This window comes from Cyprinus carpio, unplaced genomic scaffold (assembly GCF_018340385.1).
Source record: "Cyprinus carpio isolate SPL01 unplaced genomic scaffold, ASM1834038v1 S000000001, whole genome shotgun sequence".
NCBI classification, from domain to species: domain Eukaryota; kingdom Metazoa; phylum Chordata; class Actinopteri; order Cypriniformes; family Cyprinidae; genus Cyprinus; species Cyprinus carpio.
The window spans coordinates 712,205-728,414 of record NW_024872754.1 but is presented as its reverse complement, the minus strand read 5'-3'; the positions used below and the strand labels follow the sequence as shown (position 1 = coordinate 728,414).

The window sequence follows — 16,210 nt, the reverse complement described above, 5'->3', positions numbered from 1 at the left end:
TAGTAATTCTGCACAGTGTATATGCAAAAAGTAAGGTAAAGGTAAGATTTGGTAGGTGTATACTGAGTGTAACATTAAGTCTAATCAATGAATAATGTAGGTAAACGTCAAGTGTAATAATAATGAATGATTCTGAAATAAGACAACTGTGAAAGCTTTGAAATGTATTTTAGGTTTGCCATGTTCTGTACAGGGCTGAGGGCCTGTAAGCTGCTCATCTGGGTTCCATCACAGCAAGTTCTGCTACATGTCCCATACAATGAGCAGTTCTGTGCCAAGACTGTAGCTAGACTAAAAACCTTTTATTTTAAGTATATGCTTCCTCGTGTCAGATAAGTTTCAGGCAGGCTACCTGCTGCTTTCCACAAGATACTTGCAGCTTTGTAAGTAAGCAGGAATGAGAATAATTAGAGTTAAGGATAGGATATTAGATAACTGGGGTGTGGGTGAAGACTGGAACTATATTAAATAAGTTGTTTTAATCAGTTTGTTAAACAAGAGACAGACTGTGATTTGTGTTTTAGAAAATGTATAATTTATTATAAGTTGTATAAAATCATTTATGATTTGTTGATCAGTGTTTGTTGTTTTCAGGAAGCAAGAGACACTTTCTACTGACCATCCTGTAAAATTTCACCGTTTAATTTCCATATGTAATAAACCAAGATGGAATTAACCTGCAAACTTGACATGACTTATTCCTTCAAATCAGAGGTTAAAGATAAAAAATGATCAAACTAAGATAAAAAAAAAAAAAAAAACTATTCACAGCAGGTAATGTCAGGTGACATTGTAAAGGTTCATTAAAATAACTATTACAGCAGGTAACTTCTGGTGACTTTCAGCAAGGTCAAGGGGCATGTGGATCTGATCACCCTCACAGTTGTCCACTGCATCACTGGCGCTGATCGATACATCTGTGGAAATAATTAAACATTTTTACATTAGTACTTAAAATACATCATGTGAAATAATATATGATGGGACCCATACTTAGAACAGTGTGTGTGTGAGAGAGAGATGCATTAAAAACAAAACTGTATACACACTCTAACTGTAGTGTTCAAACGTAGGTCACTATCTGAATGAGAGCTGGCCTGCTATCACCTGCAATCTCTGTAATTTACACGAATAATGTGAGATATTGTAATGTACCATAATATCTTGTACTACCATAAATATGAAATAAATAGGTGGACCATGGTAATCATGGAAAATTCATTGTACTCCTTTAACTGCTCGTTACTGATCTTAAATGTATTCATAAACCGGACTTCATAAATCTAACGTTAGGCGAGCAAACACATAGCTAGTTAAGTTAAGGTTAGCTTACCCGAATCTGACAACCTTTTCAGCACCCGGCGTGACTTCTTTACCAGAACATCGTAGCCGAGCCATTTCTCGGGGTAAGTGTGTTCGTCAGTCGGCTTCCCGTCCATGAAATGATATGAACACACATGTGGGCGCTTCAAATTCAGCACCTTCAGCCGTTGTCTCAGGTGCTCCTCTTCTTTAGGTGGTGGGTGTCAGTTGTAAAGTGCACCACGACCGCTTCGCAGTGTGTTCGCAACATCGTTGGTGCAATTGTTTTTTTAATACAATTGTTATGCAGCCCCTAACTGAGCATATAATACTTGATATATTTGCGTTCTGTTATCTAGCCACTAGCTTAGGTACGTCAGGTCCCTCAGCCGGAAGTAAGATGACAAAACGAACGCAATGGCGGCACCGTTGTTGCCATGGAAAATAAGGTGAATATATATAAATATTTTAATGCTTTGCACTTTGTGTCCTTTTTGTACTACATCCAAATAAACACGTAGATATATTCTTCTGCTTCATTATTGTGATCTGGGACAAACACCAACCCAACACATGCTCTTGTAAATATTCCTCAGTCTCTTTGAATAAAAGCTTCAGCTAAATGAACAAATGTAAATGTAACTGTCTCCATTCAGCTCTAGTCTGTTTTACTCGTTGATTTAATTATTTTGAATCCAGACATCTTCACAGCAAAATCCCCAGTGTTAATTTAACACTCTGAGTGTGGACTCATATAAACACTAAAGTAGTGTTAAAAGTAACACTGAAGCAGTGTTGAAGTTAATGAGATAATTAGGTGATTAATTGAGTGATGATTGACCATTATTGAAGACACCTGATGTTAACAAGCAGAATCACTAAACGAGAAAAACACAATTTGTGTGTCACCATTATAGTGGTCAGTATTAGCTTTAGTTGGGATCTTGACCCTTAAGTGGTTAACTTCAGGTTTTGTGTGGCTGTGGTAACTGAGTTAACAGACAGATAAACCAGAGGAAATGTGGTCATGTGTTGTTGGTTGTGTTTTGGGTCTGAATACTTGAGTTGGATTGTCTTTATTTATTACATAAGTTAAATGAAAAATACAAGACCTCGCATTTTAGCCTAATCAGACAGATGTTTTTAAAAGTTACAGCTACATAATAGCTAAATAAGTTTTTATTTAGAATCAGGCGTGAGCATCACAACAATGGTGACCATCAAAAAAGCATGTTATAGCCAATAAAAACTCATCATTTTTGCCGTTTTTATGTGAGTTTTTAGTATTTAGTTTTGTGATGTTCAGAGTTTGATCTGTTTATCTGAATATGCTGTTTGTCACCGTTGTTGAGATTCATACACTGATTCTTGATGTCTGGTTTGTGCCTAAAATAATAAATCTTGAAAAAGAAATCAGAACAGTTTGCAAGGGACCCTCACAAAAATGTATAGCAGATACAGACTTTTTCACTGTGGCATCAAAAAGTTGTTATATTCAATCAAGGAAATTTAACTCAGAGAAAAGACTCTGAATGAGTTCAACGATTCGAGGCACATAATGATTACATTAAAACATAATCATCACAACCTGATGACTTTTACTCTCGGCTTATCTGTCTGTTATAACTCAGTTATATCAGCCAAACAAAATTTAACGTTAAAAAAGTCAAGGGTCAAGATCCCAACTAAAGCAAACACTGACCACTATAATGGTGACACACAAATGGTGATTTTCTCGTTTAGTGATTCTGCTTGTTAACATCAGGTGTCTTCAATAATGGTCAATCATCACTCAATCAATCACCTAATTATCTCATTAACTTCAACACTGCTTCAGTGTTACTTTTAACACTACTTCAGTGTTTATATGAGTCCACACTCAGAGTGTTAAAATTAACACTGGAGATTTTGCTGTGTGTAGCATGGTCAAGTAGTTTGCATCCCACAACACAATATCTTACTGGCCAACAGATGAAAATATTCTTCCCAGTGACGTCCTCTCCATTTCCTTCTATAGTACAAAATAATATAATCTTTCTTCTGGGTTACATTTTAAATCTTTGAATTCTGCACATAAAGTGCACTTGTTCATTAAGCAGACACAATTAACAGAAAATAACAGACAGCACTAGGCCATTCACTGCAATACAAATATATAAAAACAATTATAATATAAATAATCAAATAAATAAATAACAAAACAGCCAAAACAGCAAAAATTCAATAAAATGACAAATGACTTGGATAAAACTATTACATTGAAAAAAAATATCTGCAGAGAGATACACTTAAATAGTAATACACATTCAAACCTTAAAAATGTCTTTTAAAAAGGTGACAAACATTAACCTTGTGTGGTTGTTTCTGTTAAAGTCCTGTTAAACAGTTCTAGAAACATGTTGACCACTGGAGAGAAAATAAAAATAAAACAGTTTGAGCATGAAATGAGAAGCAGAGAAGAAAGAAAAAGCAGAACACAATCACACGGTCACAAAAATAAATGTGTCAGTTTCTGTTCCTCTCTTCTCTCAGTCTTATATGTATCTGTCATCATGTATATTTTAGCATGTTTCTGCATGCTTGACTGTTGAGCCACATGAGTTTTCTGACATGTATTGATCGACAGATGTTTGGCCTGATCAAGTATCTCCATTGTGTTAGAATCAGATTCAGCTGTGTTGTTTGGTTCCTTCCAGGGGGTTTCACCTTAGTTGAAATTGCTCTCTGGGGGGCAGGGTTTTGAAATGTAAGGATGCAGTACTACTCTATAGGTATTCAAGATTAACGTGAGATTAGGTGAAACTGTATATGTTATTGTACCCTTTAATCATTTAATATTTTTTTTTCCTGTGTGTATAGATTTTTTTCCTGTGTCTCATTGATGTACGGCATCCCCATTATAGTGATGTTTTCTGTTTTTTTGTCATTATGATTGTTCATTGTTAAAGATACTGCCATCTTTCCCTGAGCTTGCATGTAATTATAAGTTCTGCAGTAATAATAATACAAAAAAAAAAAAAATAAGATTGGACAAAACACCTTATAGCATCAGAAAACACGACAACCCTGTGACACACATGGCAGGGGCATTTCTAGGACACAGATAAACCCTGAACAAGGCTGGTATATTTTTAAATTCATAGAAAGTGTCCGCTTTGACACAAATACAGTGCGTGTATTTTGATGTTGGTATAACTGATTCTGTATGTCAGTAAATACAAGTCCAAATGCTGAGCAATCATTCTAAAAGATGTATATACTAGGAAGTGCTGACAAACATAGCCTACTGCAAAAACACAAGCAGTTTTGGTTTGAAGTCACAGTACCATCAATCTGTACTTCCTATCAGTCTAAACAGCGTGTTTTTCATGATATTTACAGTGTTATTAGATGTTAGAATGTGTGGAAAACTGTCAAGGATTAGGTTTTCTGCTTTTCGTGTGTCTTGTTGTGCGATTGAGGGCATTATGGTTGGGTCAAGTTATGAATGGGTCTTCGGGGTGAAGTTTAAATAGCGTTAATACAGTGCTGTAAAAATCTTAAAAATCAACCAGTTTTCACTGTATTATTCCCATTATGAATTAAATACGACACCATAATTCTGCTTGTATTTTCGTACCCTGAGACTTGTACTTGTGTCCCTCAACTAGTCACCTTACATTATTTACACTTTACGTGTAGTACTAAAAAAGTTAGTTGATCTTGAGCTTGTTTATCTAATCCGGTAAATTACACAAGTACAATATAATAAACCTAAATAGCTGAGAAAAAATAAAATAAAAATAAAAAAAACCAAGACATGCATTCAAGGTTGATTCATTCACGTTCTCTTATGCACTGTTAAAACCGACAAGTCCCACAAGTAACTCAAACAGTTTGAGTAAAACAGATTGCCTTTACTTAAACCATGCTAAGTTTTAAAACTTTTGCAATTATGTAATCAAGTGATTAATTAAGTGCTGTTTTTTGAGCTCTTAGTGATTGAACAACGATGCTGTTAACACAACAGCATGTATACCAGCTCCATCTATTCCTAAACCACCAGACAACTGAACTTTATTTCTGTCAGACGTCTACAGCAGATATGATTGAGAATTACCTAGGTTTAGATGTTGATTTAATTGTTTCATTTAAAGTAAAAACCATGTTAGAGATCAGTGTTTGCTTTAGTTGGGCTCTTGACTCTTGATTTCTGTCCTGTAGTTCTTTCTCTAGTGTTGTAACCAGTTGTTATAACTCAGTGTAATATAGTCAGGTGTTATACACACACACTCAACCCTTAGAAGATGCTTTTCCATCCCAAGCAACTTACAGTGCATTCAGGTTTAGCATTTTTTTTTTCATCTAATCTGTACCTAGCTGTTTTGTTTGTTATACTGTATATTGGTGATGATAATCATTGATTATTGAACTGGATTGGAGTCTATCTCTCATAGTAAATAGTTGTTTTTAGTAATTAGTATGGATTGATTACAGTACAATTGGATTCTAAGAGGCCAATGGTATTTTCTGCTGAACTCACTCAGTCATTATAAACTGGGTAACCTTTTTGCAAACATCTCTTGGGGTGTTGGCTCTGGTGGTGTCCTTAGTCACACACACAGACATCAAGAAGCCGTCGATACTGAACCGCAACAATGGGGCAAGCCTGTTGCCACAGCATACAACAACAAATGAAAAACTACAAAGACAATGTGCAGACAGAGCTTCTTGGGACAGTCCATGGATGTGTACTGATTCTCTTGTACTAACAATAGTAGCCACACAGCACACGTGTCATGATGCAGCGTTTTGTTTTGTTTTTGTTTGTGGTGTGCGGAACCATGGTGTGAGGTGCATCTTCTGATTATGTGATGTCTGTGTGTGCACGAATTGACACCATAGAAGGACCAAACCTGTTTGGGAAAGTCCTTTAGATGAACTGAATTATCACAAACGCACTGACTGTTTGAATGGCCTTTCATTAGTAAATCAAACTGAACTAACTAAGCGAAATCACCTATTTAGTAAGATTTTTGACTCTGAACAAGCTCCATAATTGGCTGATTAATCATTATCACCAAGATCGCTGTATACCACCAATACCTGATCATCTTTTTCTCTGTGTTTTTTGAGTTATAACAAACATGTTCCAAAAAACACATGACTAACAATGTCCAAGAAAAATTATCTAAGACCAGAATCGTCAAGTTGTCTTGGAGTCTGCAACTGTTGTACCACGTCACATCCCTAACATTGGTGACATCCTCGCACGGCGTACTACTATATATGAAATTGTTGCACATCCTGAATCGTATCGATTAATCCAGGCTTGCCTCCGATGAGCTTAATTCATGGAAGCTGGTCCGGTGCCTCGTAGGCCGTCTGCTGGTTGTTAACCAGCAGCTGTGAATCAGACACGAAGCGCATCAGACGGAAGTAAGCACGTGAGGACGTTTAAGGTAGTCTGACATGTAGTCGGTCAGGACGCTGGGTGGTACTGTTAAGTTCTCTAAGTCTCTGGTGGACTCCACTGGCAGGTGGTACAGGGCACTGGGAGTGTGTGCTCATGAACGGGGTGCTTGTGATCTAATGTGTGAATGTGCTCTGGGTTGAAGAAGTGCTGTAGAGGCAGGCGTGACCACATCTCAACACGTAAAGCTCGCCATAGGGCAAGACAAACTGGATAATAACAAAGGTGTAACAGCCTAAAAAAAACAGAAGACTGGGAGAATGTGAAAGATAATAGACGTAGGTCCGTATAAATCCTCTGTCTAGAGACAGGGGGAAGTGTGCCGCTAAGCGGGTGCAACAAACGGACGTGATCACATATGGGGCAAACCCCATCGCCATACCAGTGACTGTGTCAGTGGTACACGCGTCACTGAGTGACAGAAATAAACTAACACGAGTCGAGTCGATGGCACTGCGGTACGAAATGATAAGAGTCTTGTGGACACATCTCTAAACAGACTGACAGACCAAGAGTAAGGGGGATAAGGATAGCAGAAGGCAAGCGGCAAAATACTTGACACAAAGGATCGATGGTGGTCGGCTCTAAGCCAGCAGGAGACAGCCGGTGCATAGAAGGGCTGCCGTGCCAGGTGATGTGGAAGCGAGAAGGTCGAGGACGAACAGGCCATGACAAACATGGGGTCTACAACAGACGGGGCGGCGCAGAACATATGCAAATAGAACCCAGTGGATGTGCTATCACGGAGGCAGCGCCCAAATCCCATGACGTAAATCTATGCCTGCTCTAGTGTCGGATGAACGACCGCGCTCTGACCCAGAACAAGTTTCAAATAGGCTCAAAATGGTTATTGAGCAACATTATGGTGTACACATTGGCTAAGCCAGAAATGGGTTACGGAACAGCAAACTCATCATATGAGACTGATTTCGGAAGATCAGGTGACACGGGGGGGGGGGGGGGGGGGGAAGACTGGAGTAATGATGCGCTGAAAAATACGAGACACCCCTCACTGCGAGACTGTAGCGCGGTGACGTCACGTACGTACGTCCAGGTTTGTGTTTACCGCACAGAGTGACGTAAGGTATGTCTTTAGCGCGCATTACGTTGTAACAGCGCATGCGTGTGTAATTTGCATTGCGTGATGACGTTAGTTGTTTTCGTGTCTTTGCGTGCCATTAAAATGCATGCGCATACTTAACAGAAATTTTAGAAGTACTATTAAAGAACAGTTAGGTGTAAAAAAAAGTACGAGGAAAAAAACAACAGTAAAATATAATCACAGCAACCAGGGGGAACATATCCATTATTTTAACCATGTTTCATCCTGAGGGAAAATTATAACAGAATTAACAGAGTTTGTATTCTGTAATATCTGTGTAGTATTTTATTACGATATATCTAACATTATGGTTGCCTTTTTAACGTCCACTTGTGTGTATTGTAATATTACACTTTAATGACACCTCATATATGCTCTTATTGAGCTATTCAAGAGTTAAAAACAGATGAAAATCATGTGGTCAGCTCTAGTGGTGCAGATGATAAAACGTGTGTTGATTACAATTTGGATGCAATCGCACCGGGTCGTTCGGTGTTCCTTTTGTCTTAAGGTTTTTTCTCCTTTTTCAAATTTCAAATCACATCAGCAAAGCATCTATTTTTCATATAAAACTGAAGGAAATAATCAAAAAGTTGTGAGGGAGGGCTTTATGTCCCAATAAGGGTGCATCCATTTAATAATTTGGGGCATTAAAATTATAATTTCCGCCTCAATAATTATTATTGCATACTGTTTTAATAATGTACTACAATACTGAGGTGCAGATTACTTGCCACTATTTGCAATCAGTATAAGCGGCAACACCTGGATCTCAGGTTTGTATTGTGCAGAAAATGCACTCAGTTCACAACACCTAATTTACATAATAAAGAAACAAACGATATTAAAGCAATATTAAATCCTTTTGAAGAAGGCAGAAGAGCCATACAAGGAAGGCAAGATTTAAATGTATTTTAACTATATATTATAGGATGGTGTAGAAAAGGTGTTTTATTTGCTTTTTCTGTAAAGTGATTAATTTATAAACCAGCATTAACATCAAACTAAATTAATAAAGTTTGTCAAGTCAAAATTTAGGTTGTCTGTGGCTCGAGAAAGTGATAGCCTGAAAGTTTGAAGTTTTTACAATGTGAAAGTTTTACAGTTGAGGGCAATTTTATTTGAATTGGGCAGGAGGTTAAACAGTCTGTGGTCAGGGTGAGAGGAGTCCTTAAGAATGCTGCGAGCTCGACGTAGACAGCGTTTCCTCTGGATGTCCTCAATAGCAGGAAGTGGTGTGTCCCTGTGATGCGTTGGGCAGTTTTCCCCACCCTCTGCAGTGCCTTGCGTCGTCAGCCACCACGAGCAGTTCCCATACCAGACTGTGATACAACTGGTCAGGATGCTCTCGATCGCACACCGGTAAAAAGTTCACCGGATGGCTGAAGACAGCTGGTTACCCATCTTCTTCAGTGTCCTGAGGAGAAGAAGAGGCGCTTACAGTACTCACTACATGGTAAGGAATTAAAGAACTATCAGAAAAACAAAAACAGATAGCTGAGAGGAAACAGACAGAAAGATGAAAAGAGACAGACACTCATACTTTTTACAGTACTCACTACATGGTAAGGAATTAAAGAACTATCTAGCCACATGAAGTGGGTCTCTTCTCCGAATTTCCTCTCACTGACAGTGTCCCTAAAAAGTCACATGAAGTCACATGAAGGTAAATTTAAGAGGTAACACTTTACAATAAAGTGTCATTGGTAAACACTAGTTAATGTATTAATTAACATGAACTAACAATGAACAATACATTTGTTACAGTATCTATTAATCTTTGATAATGTTAGTTAATGAAAAAGATTACAAATATGTGTTTTTAAATTGTTTTTTTTTTTTTGTTTTTTTTTTTAAAGCATGCAACCATCAGTGGCATTACTTACATTAACAAAGTCTTTCTGCTCTATTTTAAGACATCGTTTAAAGGCTCATTTTAGACGAAATAAGACTTTTAAAGAACCCTTTAAAGAGCAGCAGAATCCCTGTCACTTCGAATAATAATAAATACATGTCATAAATGTTTGAAAATCGCCACATCACATTTGCAATGACACGCTCTATGATTATGACCAAAGCATCCTTACAATTAAAAAGCCATTAACACAAACTCACATTTTTAAGAAAACAAAAGTAATTAAATGTTTTTGACTTTACTGCCACCGAATCTCAAATCCACCACACCCTACGAACATCCGGAAGTGAATGAACCTGGATATGCGCATTAATGCCAGTCAGTACGGCGCGCACCGCGTATTTATGATAAATACATGAAACGTGACGTCACCACGTTACTGCGCATATGCGTTTCATAGACATACCTTACGTCACTTTGCGCATGCGCGGTAAACACATACGTGACGTACATACGTGACGTCACCGCGCTACAGTCTGCAGCGAGGAGTACTTGGAAAATACAGCTGCACATCACGTCAAGCTTCACTTGATTATTTCACTCCTCCCCTTCTCTAAAACTCATCTCAAAAGAGGTGCAGCTTAAATGAGCCTGTATATTCACACTGCCTGCACAGTTTTACTAAGCAGCACTGTCTTCTTCAGCTCTTTCTAGCTTTATTATGAAACATTCAACGTTTATTATGACATTTATGATGCTTAAGCCTACCCGTTGTGTGTGTGTGTGTTTAAATTGCACCCATCACAAAATTAGGAGAAATATTGTCAATTAATTTGTAGCTGAATAGCAAAGAAAACATTTGACATGTTTATATTCTTCTGTTTGAGCTTATGGAGTGGTAAGTGTTTTCTAATTCTGTGTATTTCATTTGTCCATATGCACAAACATTATCTTACTTCCTTCTTTCTTTTTTATGTTTTGTAAGACTAATATACTCAGCTATTTGTTCTTTGTCCTATTTTGTCATTTTTCTTTTCCAGTGACAACGGTTTACTTTATTCCACATTACTGACTTATACATTGAAATTAATGATTACTTTTTTGCAATGACAATTTTTAAAACAGTTAAAAAATCCAAATCCTTCATATTGTGAGTAAGTGTTGTGTTTGTTGATCAGGTGTGTTTGGTGATGTTGCAGTGAAGTCCGTGTCAGTGATGGAGGGAGAATCAGTCACTCTAAACATTGATGTTAATACAGTTGAGACAGTTGAGAAAGATGATCAGATACAGTGGAGATTTAGACACAACTTTCTCATAGCTCTGATCTACAGACAGAAAGGAAAGACAAAAGTTTATGATGATGTTCTTGAAGAGAGATTCAGAGGCAGACTGGAGCTGGATCAGACTGGATCTCTGACCATCACAGACACCAGAACCACAGACTCTGGACTTTATGAAGTGAAGAACACCAGCAACATACTCTACACATTCAGTCTTACCGTCTATGGTGAGTAGAATGTTTTTTATAAGCTTATATATTTTTAAGGGTCATAAATACTGAGAATATATAAAATGATAGAACATTGTGGATTAATTTTTGTATCACATTCAGTTATGCTCAACGCATAATTTTTCTTTTTTAAATTTCAATGGTATGTAGAATATTTACGCTGTTTGCTGCCATGGGTGTTTCTTTAATGGTAAATGTTTCAACTTTAATGGTCAATTTCTGCATATAACAGCTTGACTGGGAATCAAGCATAATGAAAAAAAATATTGCATGCTTTATTTTTTAACATCAAGTCTTATAGTTTTCCAGTGACAATGTTGTCTGCTTGCTAAACATCCTTTTATATCCACTTGTTTTTAAATGATCTACTTTTGATGAGTCTTTCTTTCTCATCTACTTCTGCATTTATCTTCATTCATGTTTTCTAGCTCGTCTGTCTGTTCCTGTCATCAGTAGAGACTGTTCTTCTTTATCATCATCATCAGAGCAGAGTTGTTCATTGTTGTGTTCAGCTGTGAATGTGAGTGCTGTGAGTGTCTCCTGGTTCAGAGGACACAGTTTATTGTGAAAGCAAGTAAAGAAGACTGAAGCTGTCAATTAATGAAGCTCTTTTTTACATCGTGTGTATTTCTTTGATTATAATGAGAGAACTTGAGTTTAAACGTGAGGACTTTTATTAATCCGTCCATTCTTTAGAGTTGCAATGATTTAGTTAAAATCGTGCAGGATTTTAATTTATTTGTTTCTTGTTTTAATTAGGCCTAAATAATGGGAGCGAAATTATACAGTGCCTCACGTTTTACTAAGATAAAGAAAATAATTTATAAAACACGCAAGCCTAGCTCACAATAGGCTACCACTTTTAAGTCTCCGATTCAAAGTAAACCACAATTTCTTTTGAATAATATAACACATAATTAATATTATATAAATAATACTGCACACTATTTAAATGTGTCAAATCTAAAATATGGTGTAGAGAAAATATAAGCACAGGCTCATAGGCTTGACATTTATCCTGCTTGAATTCGTTCTAAGAAACGCATATCTTCATAAGGACTAAACTTTCATCTGTGAATATTAAAATTTTTTTCTTTCATTTTCCCGGACTGCAGTCAAATGTAACACTTCGGTGAGGCAAAGCTGACGTCTATTTGCGAAAATGTGCTTTGATGCGCTTGTTTGAAAACCTGTGATTAAAGCGCCACTCAGCGGTCAAAAGCTGCAAATGCACTTTGCAGACGCTGCGGCGGCGGTACGAGCGGCGGTAGAACCAACGTTTTGGATGGCCACCTACTGTACACACACAAAAAGAAAAGAAATAAACCTCACAAGGGAGCATGCCCTGGGTCTCCACTCAGACAGTTCACACTATTAATATAATATTAAAATAAGAAAACAGAGTTGCAGAACCTCTCAAATATATATCTATTTATGAGGATTTATGTTTTTACACATCTGTCAAACAGTTGATAGTGGTGAAGAAATCACATATGCTGATATGACATTCTACAAAAGAAGCAGCACAGAAGATCGGTAAGAAATTTCATTTCTGTGTATATATATATATGTATTATATGACTAATAAATCTGATCTAGGTGTGTTTATGTGTATGAGTTCTAATAAATGGTCAGTTATGTTCTTGATAACTACATGCATTATGTAAATGTATGTTTGTGTTTTTTTTAGTGTGTCCAAGAGCAGGAAGATGTGGTGTATGCAGGAGTTACCATTATAAAATATAATAAAAATGTGATTCTGTTTAAGAGCTGCCAACTTTCTAGAACCCACAGATCCAAAAATATGAGAGGGGGATTACTGCATTAGTGCAGATATTTTGTGTGTAATGATATATGCATATTTTTTGTCACAGGAATTGCAGACAGATATATACTTTGGATATTGAGAATATTATACTAAAGGTGTTTATACATAAGACAATGATATTTATTGAACCTAACCCTCATACAATCCCATTGACATTATTCAAAAAAGTGAGTTCATCAAAATTAATGTGGCATTAACTGAAAATTATTGAATTTTATCCCATAACTTCTGAAGAAAAGAAAACTGAAGAAAAATCAAAAACCTGTTCAGTCATTTCTGCGCAGCTCGATCCCAAGATCACAAAATTAGGAGTAGCAAAAAATAGAAAAAAATGAAAAAAATAAAAAGGTGAATACTGTACTTTTCAAAAATGGGCACTTTTGTAATGGGTGGAGTCTTAATGTAAGAATGTGATCAGCATGAGGAGAGGAATCAGTTGAAATAAGGGTTCAGGCAAAGGTTTCAAAACATATAACCACACTGTAAAAAGATTACTGTGAAATTTACAGTAACTTGCTGGCAGCAATTGGCAAGTATTATATAAGTAATATATACACTCACCTAAAGGATCATTAGGAACACCTGTTCAATTTCTCATTAATGCAATTATCTAATCAACCAATCACATGGCAGTTGCTTCAATGCATTTAGGGGTGTGGTCCTGGTCAAGACAATCGAAAAGCACCCGGCTGCAGCAAGTACTCCTCGCTGCAGACTGTAGCGCGGTGACGTCACGTATGTACGTCACGTATGTACGTCACGTATGTGTTTACCGCGCATGCGCAAAGTGACGTAAGGTATGTCTATAAAACGCATGCACAGTAACGTGGTGACGTCACGTTTATGTATTTACCATAATTATGAGTGCGTGCCCTACTGACTGGCATTAATGCGCATATCCAGGTTCATTCACTTCCGGATGTTCGTAAGGTGTGGTGGATATGAGATTCGGTGGCAGTAAAGTCAAAAAAACATTTAATTACTTTTGTTTTCTTAAAAATGTGAGTTTGTGTTAATGGCTTTTAATTGTAAGGATGCTCTGGTCATAATCATAGAGCGTGTCATTGCAAATGTGTGCGATTTCAAACATTTATGACATGTTTTATGATATATTATTCAAAGTGCTAGTCTTTAAAGGGTCTTTAAAAGTCTTATTTCGCCTAAAATGAACCTTTAAAGATGTCTTAAAATAGAGCAGAAAGACTTTATTAATGTAAGTAATGCCACTGATGGTTGCATGCATTTAAAAAAAAACAAAAAAAAAAAACAATTTTTTAACATATTTGTAATCTTTTTCATTAACTAACATTATCAAAGATCAATAGATAGTGTAACAAATGTATTGTTCATTGTTAGTTCATGTTAATTAATAAATTAACTATTGTTTACTAATGACACCTTATTGTAAAGTGTTACCTCTTAAATTTACCTTCATGTCTACTTCATATGACTTTTTAGGGACACTGTCAGTGAGAAAGAAATTCAGAGAAGAGACCCACTTCATGTGTCTAGATAGTTCTTTAACTCCTTACCATGTAGTGAGTACTGTACAAAGTATTGAGTGTCTGTCTCTTTTCATCTCTCTGTCTGTCTCCTCTCAACTATCTGTTTTGTTTTTCTCTGATAGACTGTATCAGAGGCTCACAGGTGTCACCAGCGCCTCTTCTTCCTCAGAACAATGAAGAAGAACCAGCTGTCTTCAGCCATCCTGGTGAACTTCTACCGGTGTGCAATCGAGAGCATCCTGACCAGTTGTATCACAGTCTGGTATGGGAACTGCTCAGTGGCTGACCGCAAGGCACTGCAGAGGGTGGTGAAAACTGCCCAACACATCACAGGGACACCACTTCCTGCTATCGAGGACATCCAGAGGAAACACTGTCTACGTCGAGCTCGCAGCATTCTTAAGGACTCCTCTCACCCTGACCACAGACTGTTTAACCTCCTGCCCTCCGGGAGGAGATTCAGCAGCCTCTGGACAAGGACCAGCAGATCCAGGAACAGCTTTTTCCCTACAGCTGTCTCCTTACTGAACTCTGCCCTCTGACACCCACCACACACCCCCCACACAGACTCCTCCCCGTCCTCATCACTACATCTGATTTACAAACAAGCAAAAACAGTAACTTGTTATTACTTGAACTACTGTGTGTTCATCATTTGCACACTGAAATATTTTCTATGCACTTTACTGTCCATTGCACTTGTGTAAATGATGTCCATATACCACTGCTTACAATCAAGAGCCTTTTTATGCCACCCACGAGGGCCATTCTTGTAATGCTAGTATACAAGAGAGGCCTACAAATCATCTCTCCCTCTCTCTCTCCCACACACAAACCCACACCTTATTATTTTACCTCATAAATTTTCCCTTTTCAACACCTCCCTGTCGTATATGCTGACATCTTGTTTGTTTGATTGTGAACCACAGAAGCAGAGAGATCTGAATGCTGGCAGAGCGACTGGATGGCCTGTGATTGATATCTGCTAGAATCTGGTTTGGGCTCATGTAGCCACTACACAAACATCTGAACGATGAGACTATCTCTAGCCATAACCAATGTCAGGCTCGGCTGATATCGATCAGTCTCTGTTGGCACAGCCGTGCTCTGACCGGGAGATCTGCTTACACGGGTCAGTGGAGTGTTTAGACAGACAATTGAAAAGGTCAGTAGCTACTGGTAAACACAGTGAAACGGATGCGCTGGAAATGTGCTGCGTGTTACAGAACAACAGAGCAGTTAAATACAATAAAATACCTGTGCATCACAATTCTTATTTAAAAGAATCATGTAAATACATGTCAAATTTACTTGTAACAAAGACAATAATTTAAAAAATGTGAATATACATACTGTTCAAAAGTTTGGTTTGGATTTTGTAATGTTTTTAAAAGAAGTCTCTTATGTTCACCAAGACTGCATTTATTTGATGAAAATACAGTAATATTGTTAAAATATTATTAAAAACATTAAAAAATGTATTAAAAATAACTGTTCTCTATTTGAATATATTAAAAAAAGATCCAGCCTTGGGCTTATTTGGGAGCCTTTCATTTATTTTTGCACTGAGGTCAGCTATGTAATTGGGCTATTTCATAATGATGCATTATAATAATTAAATGGATCCGGACCAAGACCAAACACATAAGATCAGT

At 37.2% G+C, this 16,210-nt stretch overlaps 1 long non-coding RNA gene across 1 annotated transcript; it reads right to left on the bottom strand.

The window, feature by feature from the left end:
• Positions 1-512: 512 nt before the first annotated feature.
• LOC122142548 lies at positions 513-1,862 on the bottom strand. Its single transcript, XR_006158667.1, has 2 exons — positions 1,334-1,862; positions 513-917 (listed from the first exon to the last, which is right to left on the bottom strand). It is a non-coding gene; the product is annotated as an uncharacterized LOC122142548 (long non-coding RNA).
• Positions 1,863-16,210: the final 14,348 nt, after the last annotated feature.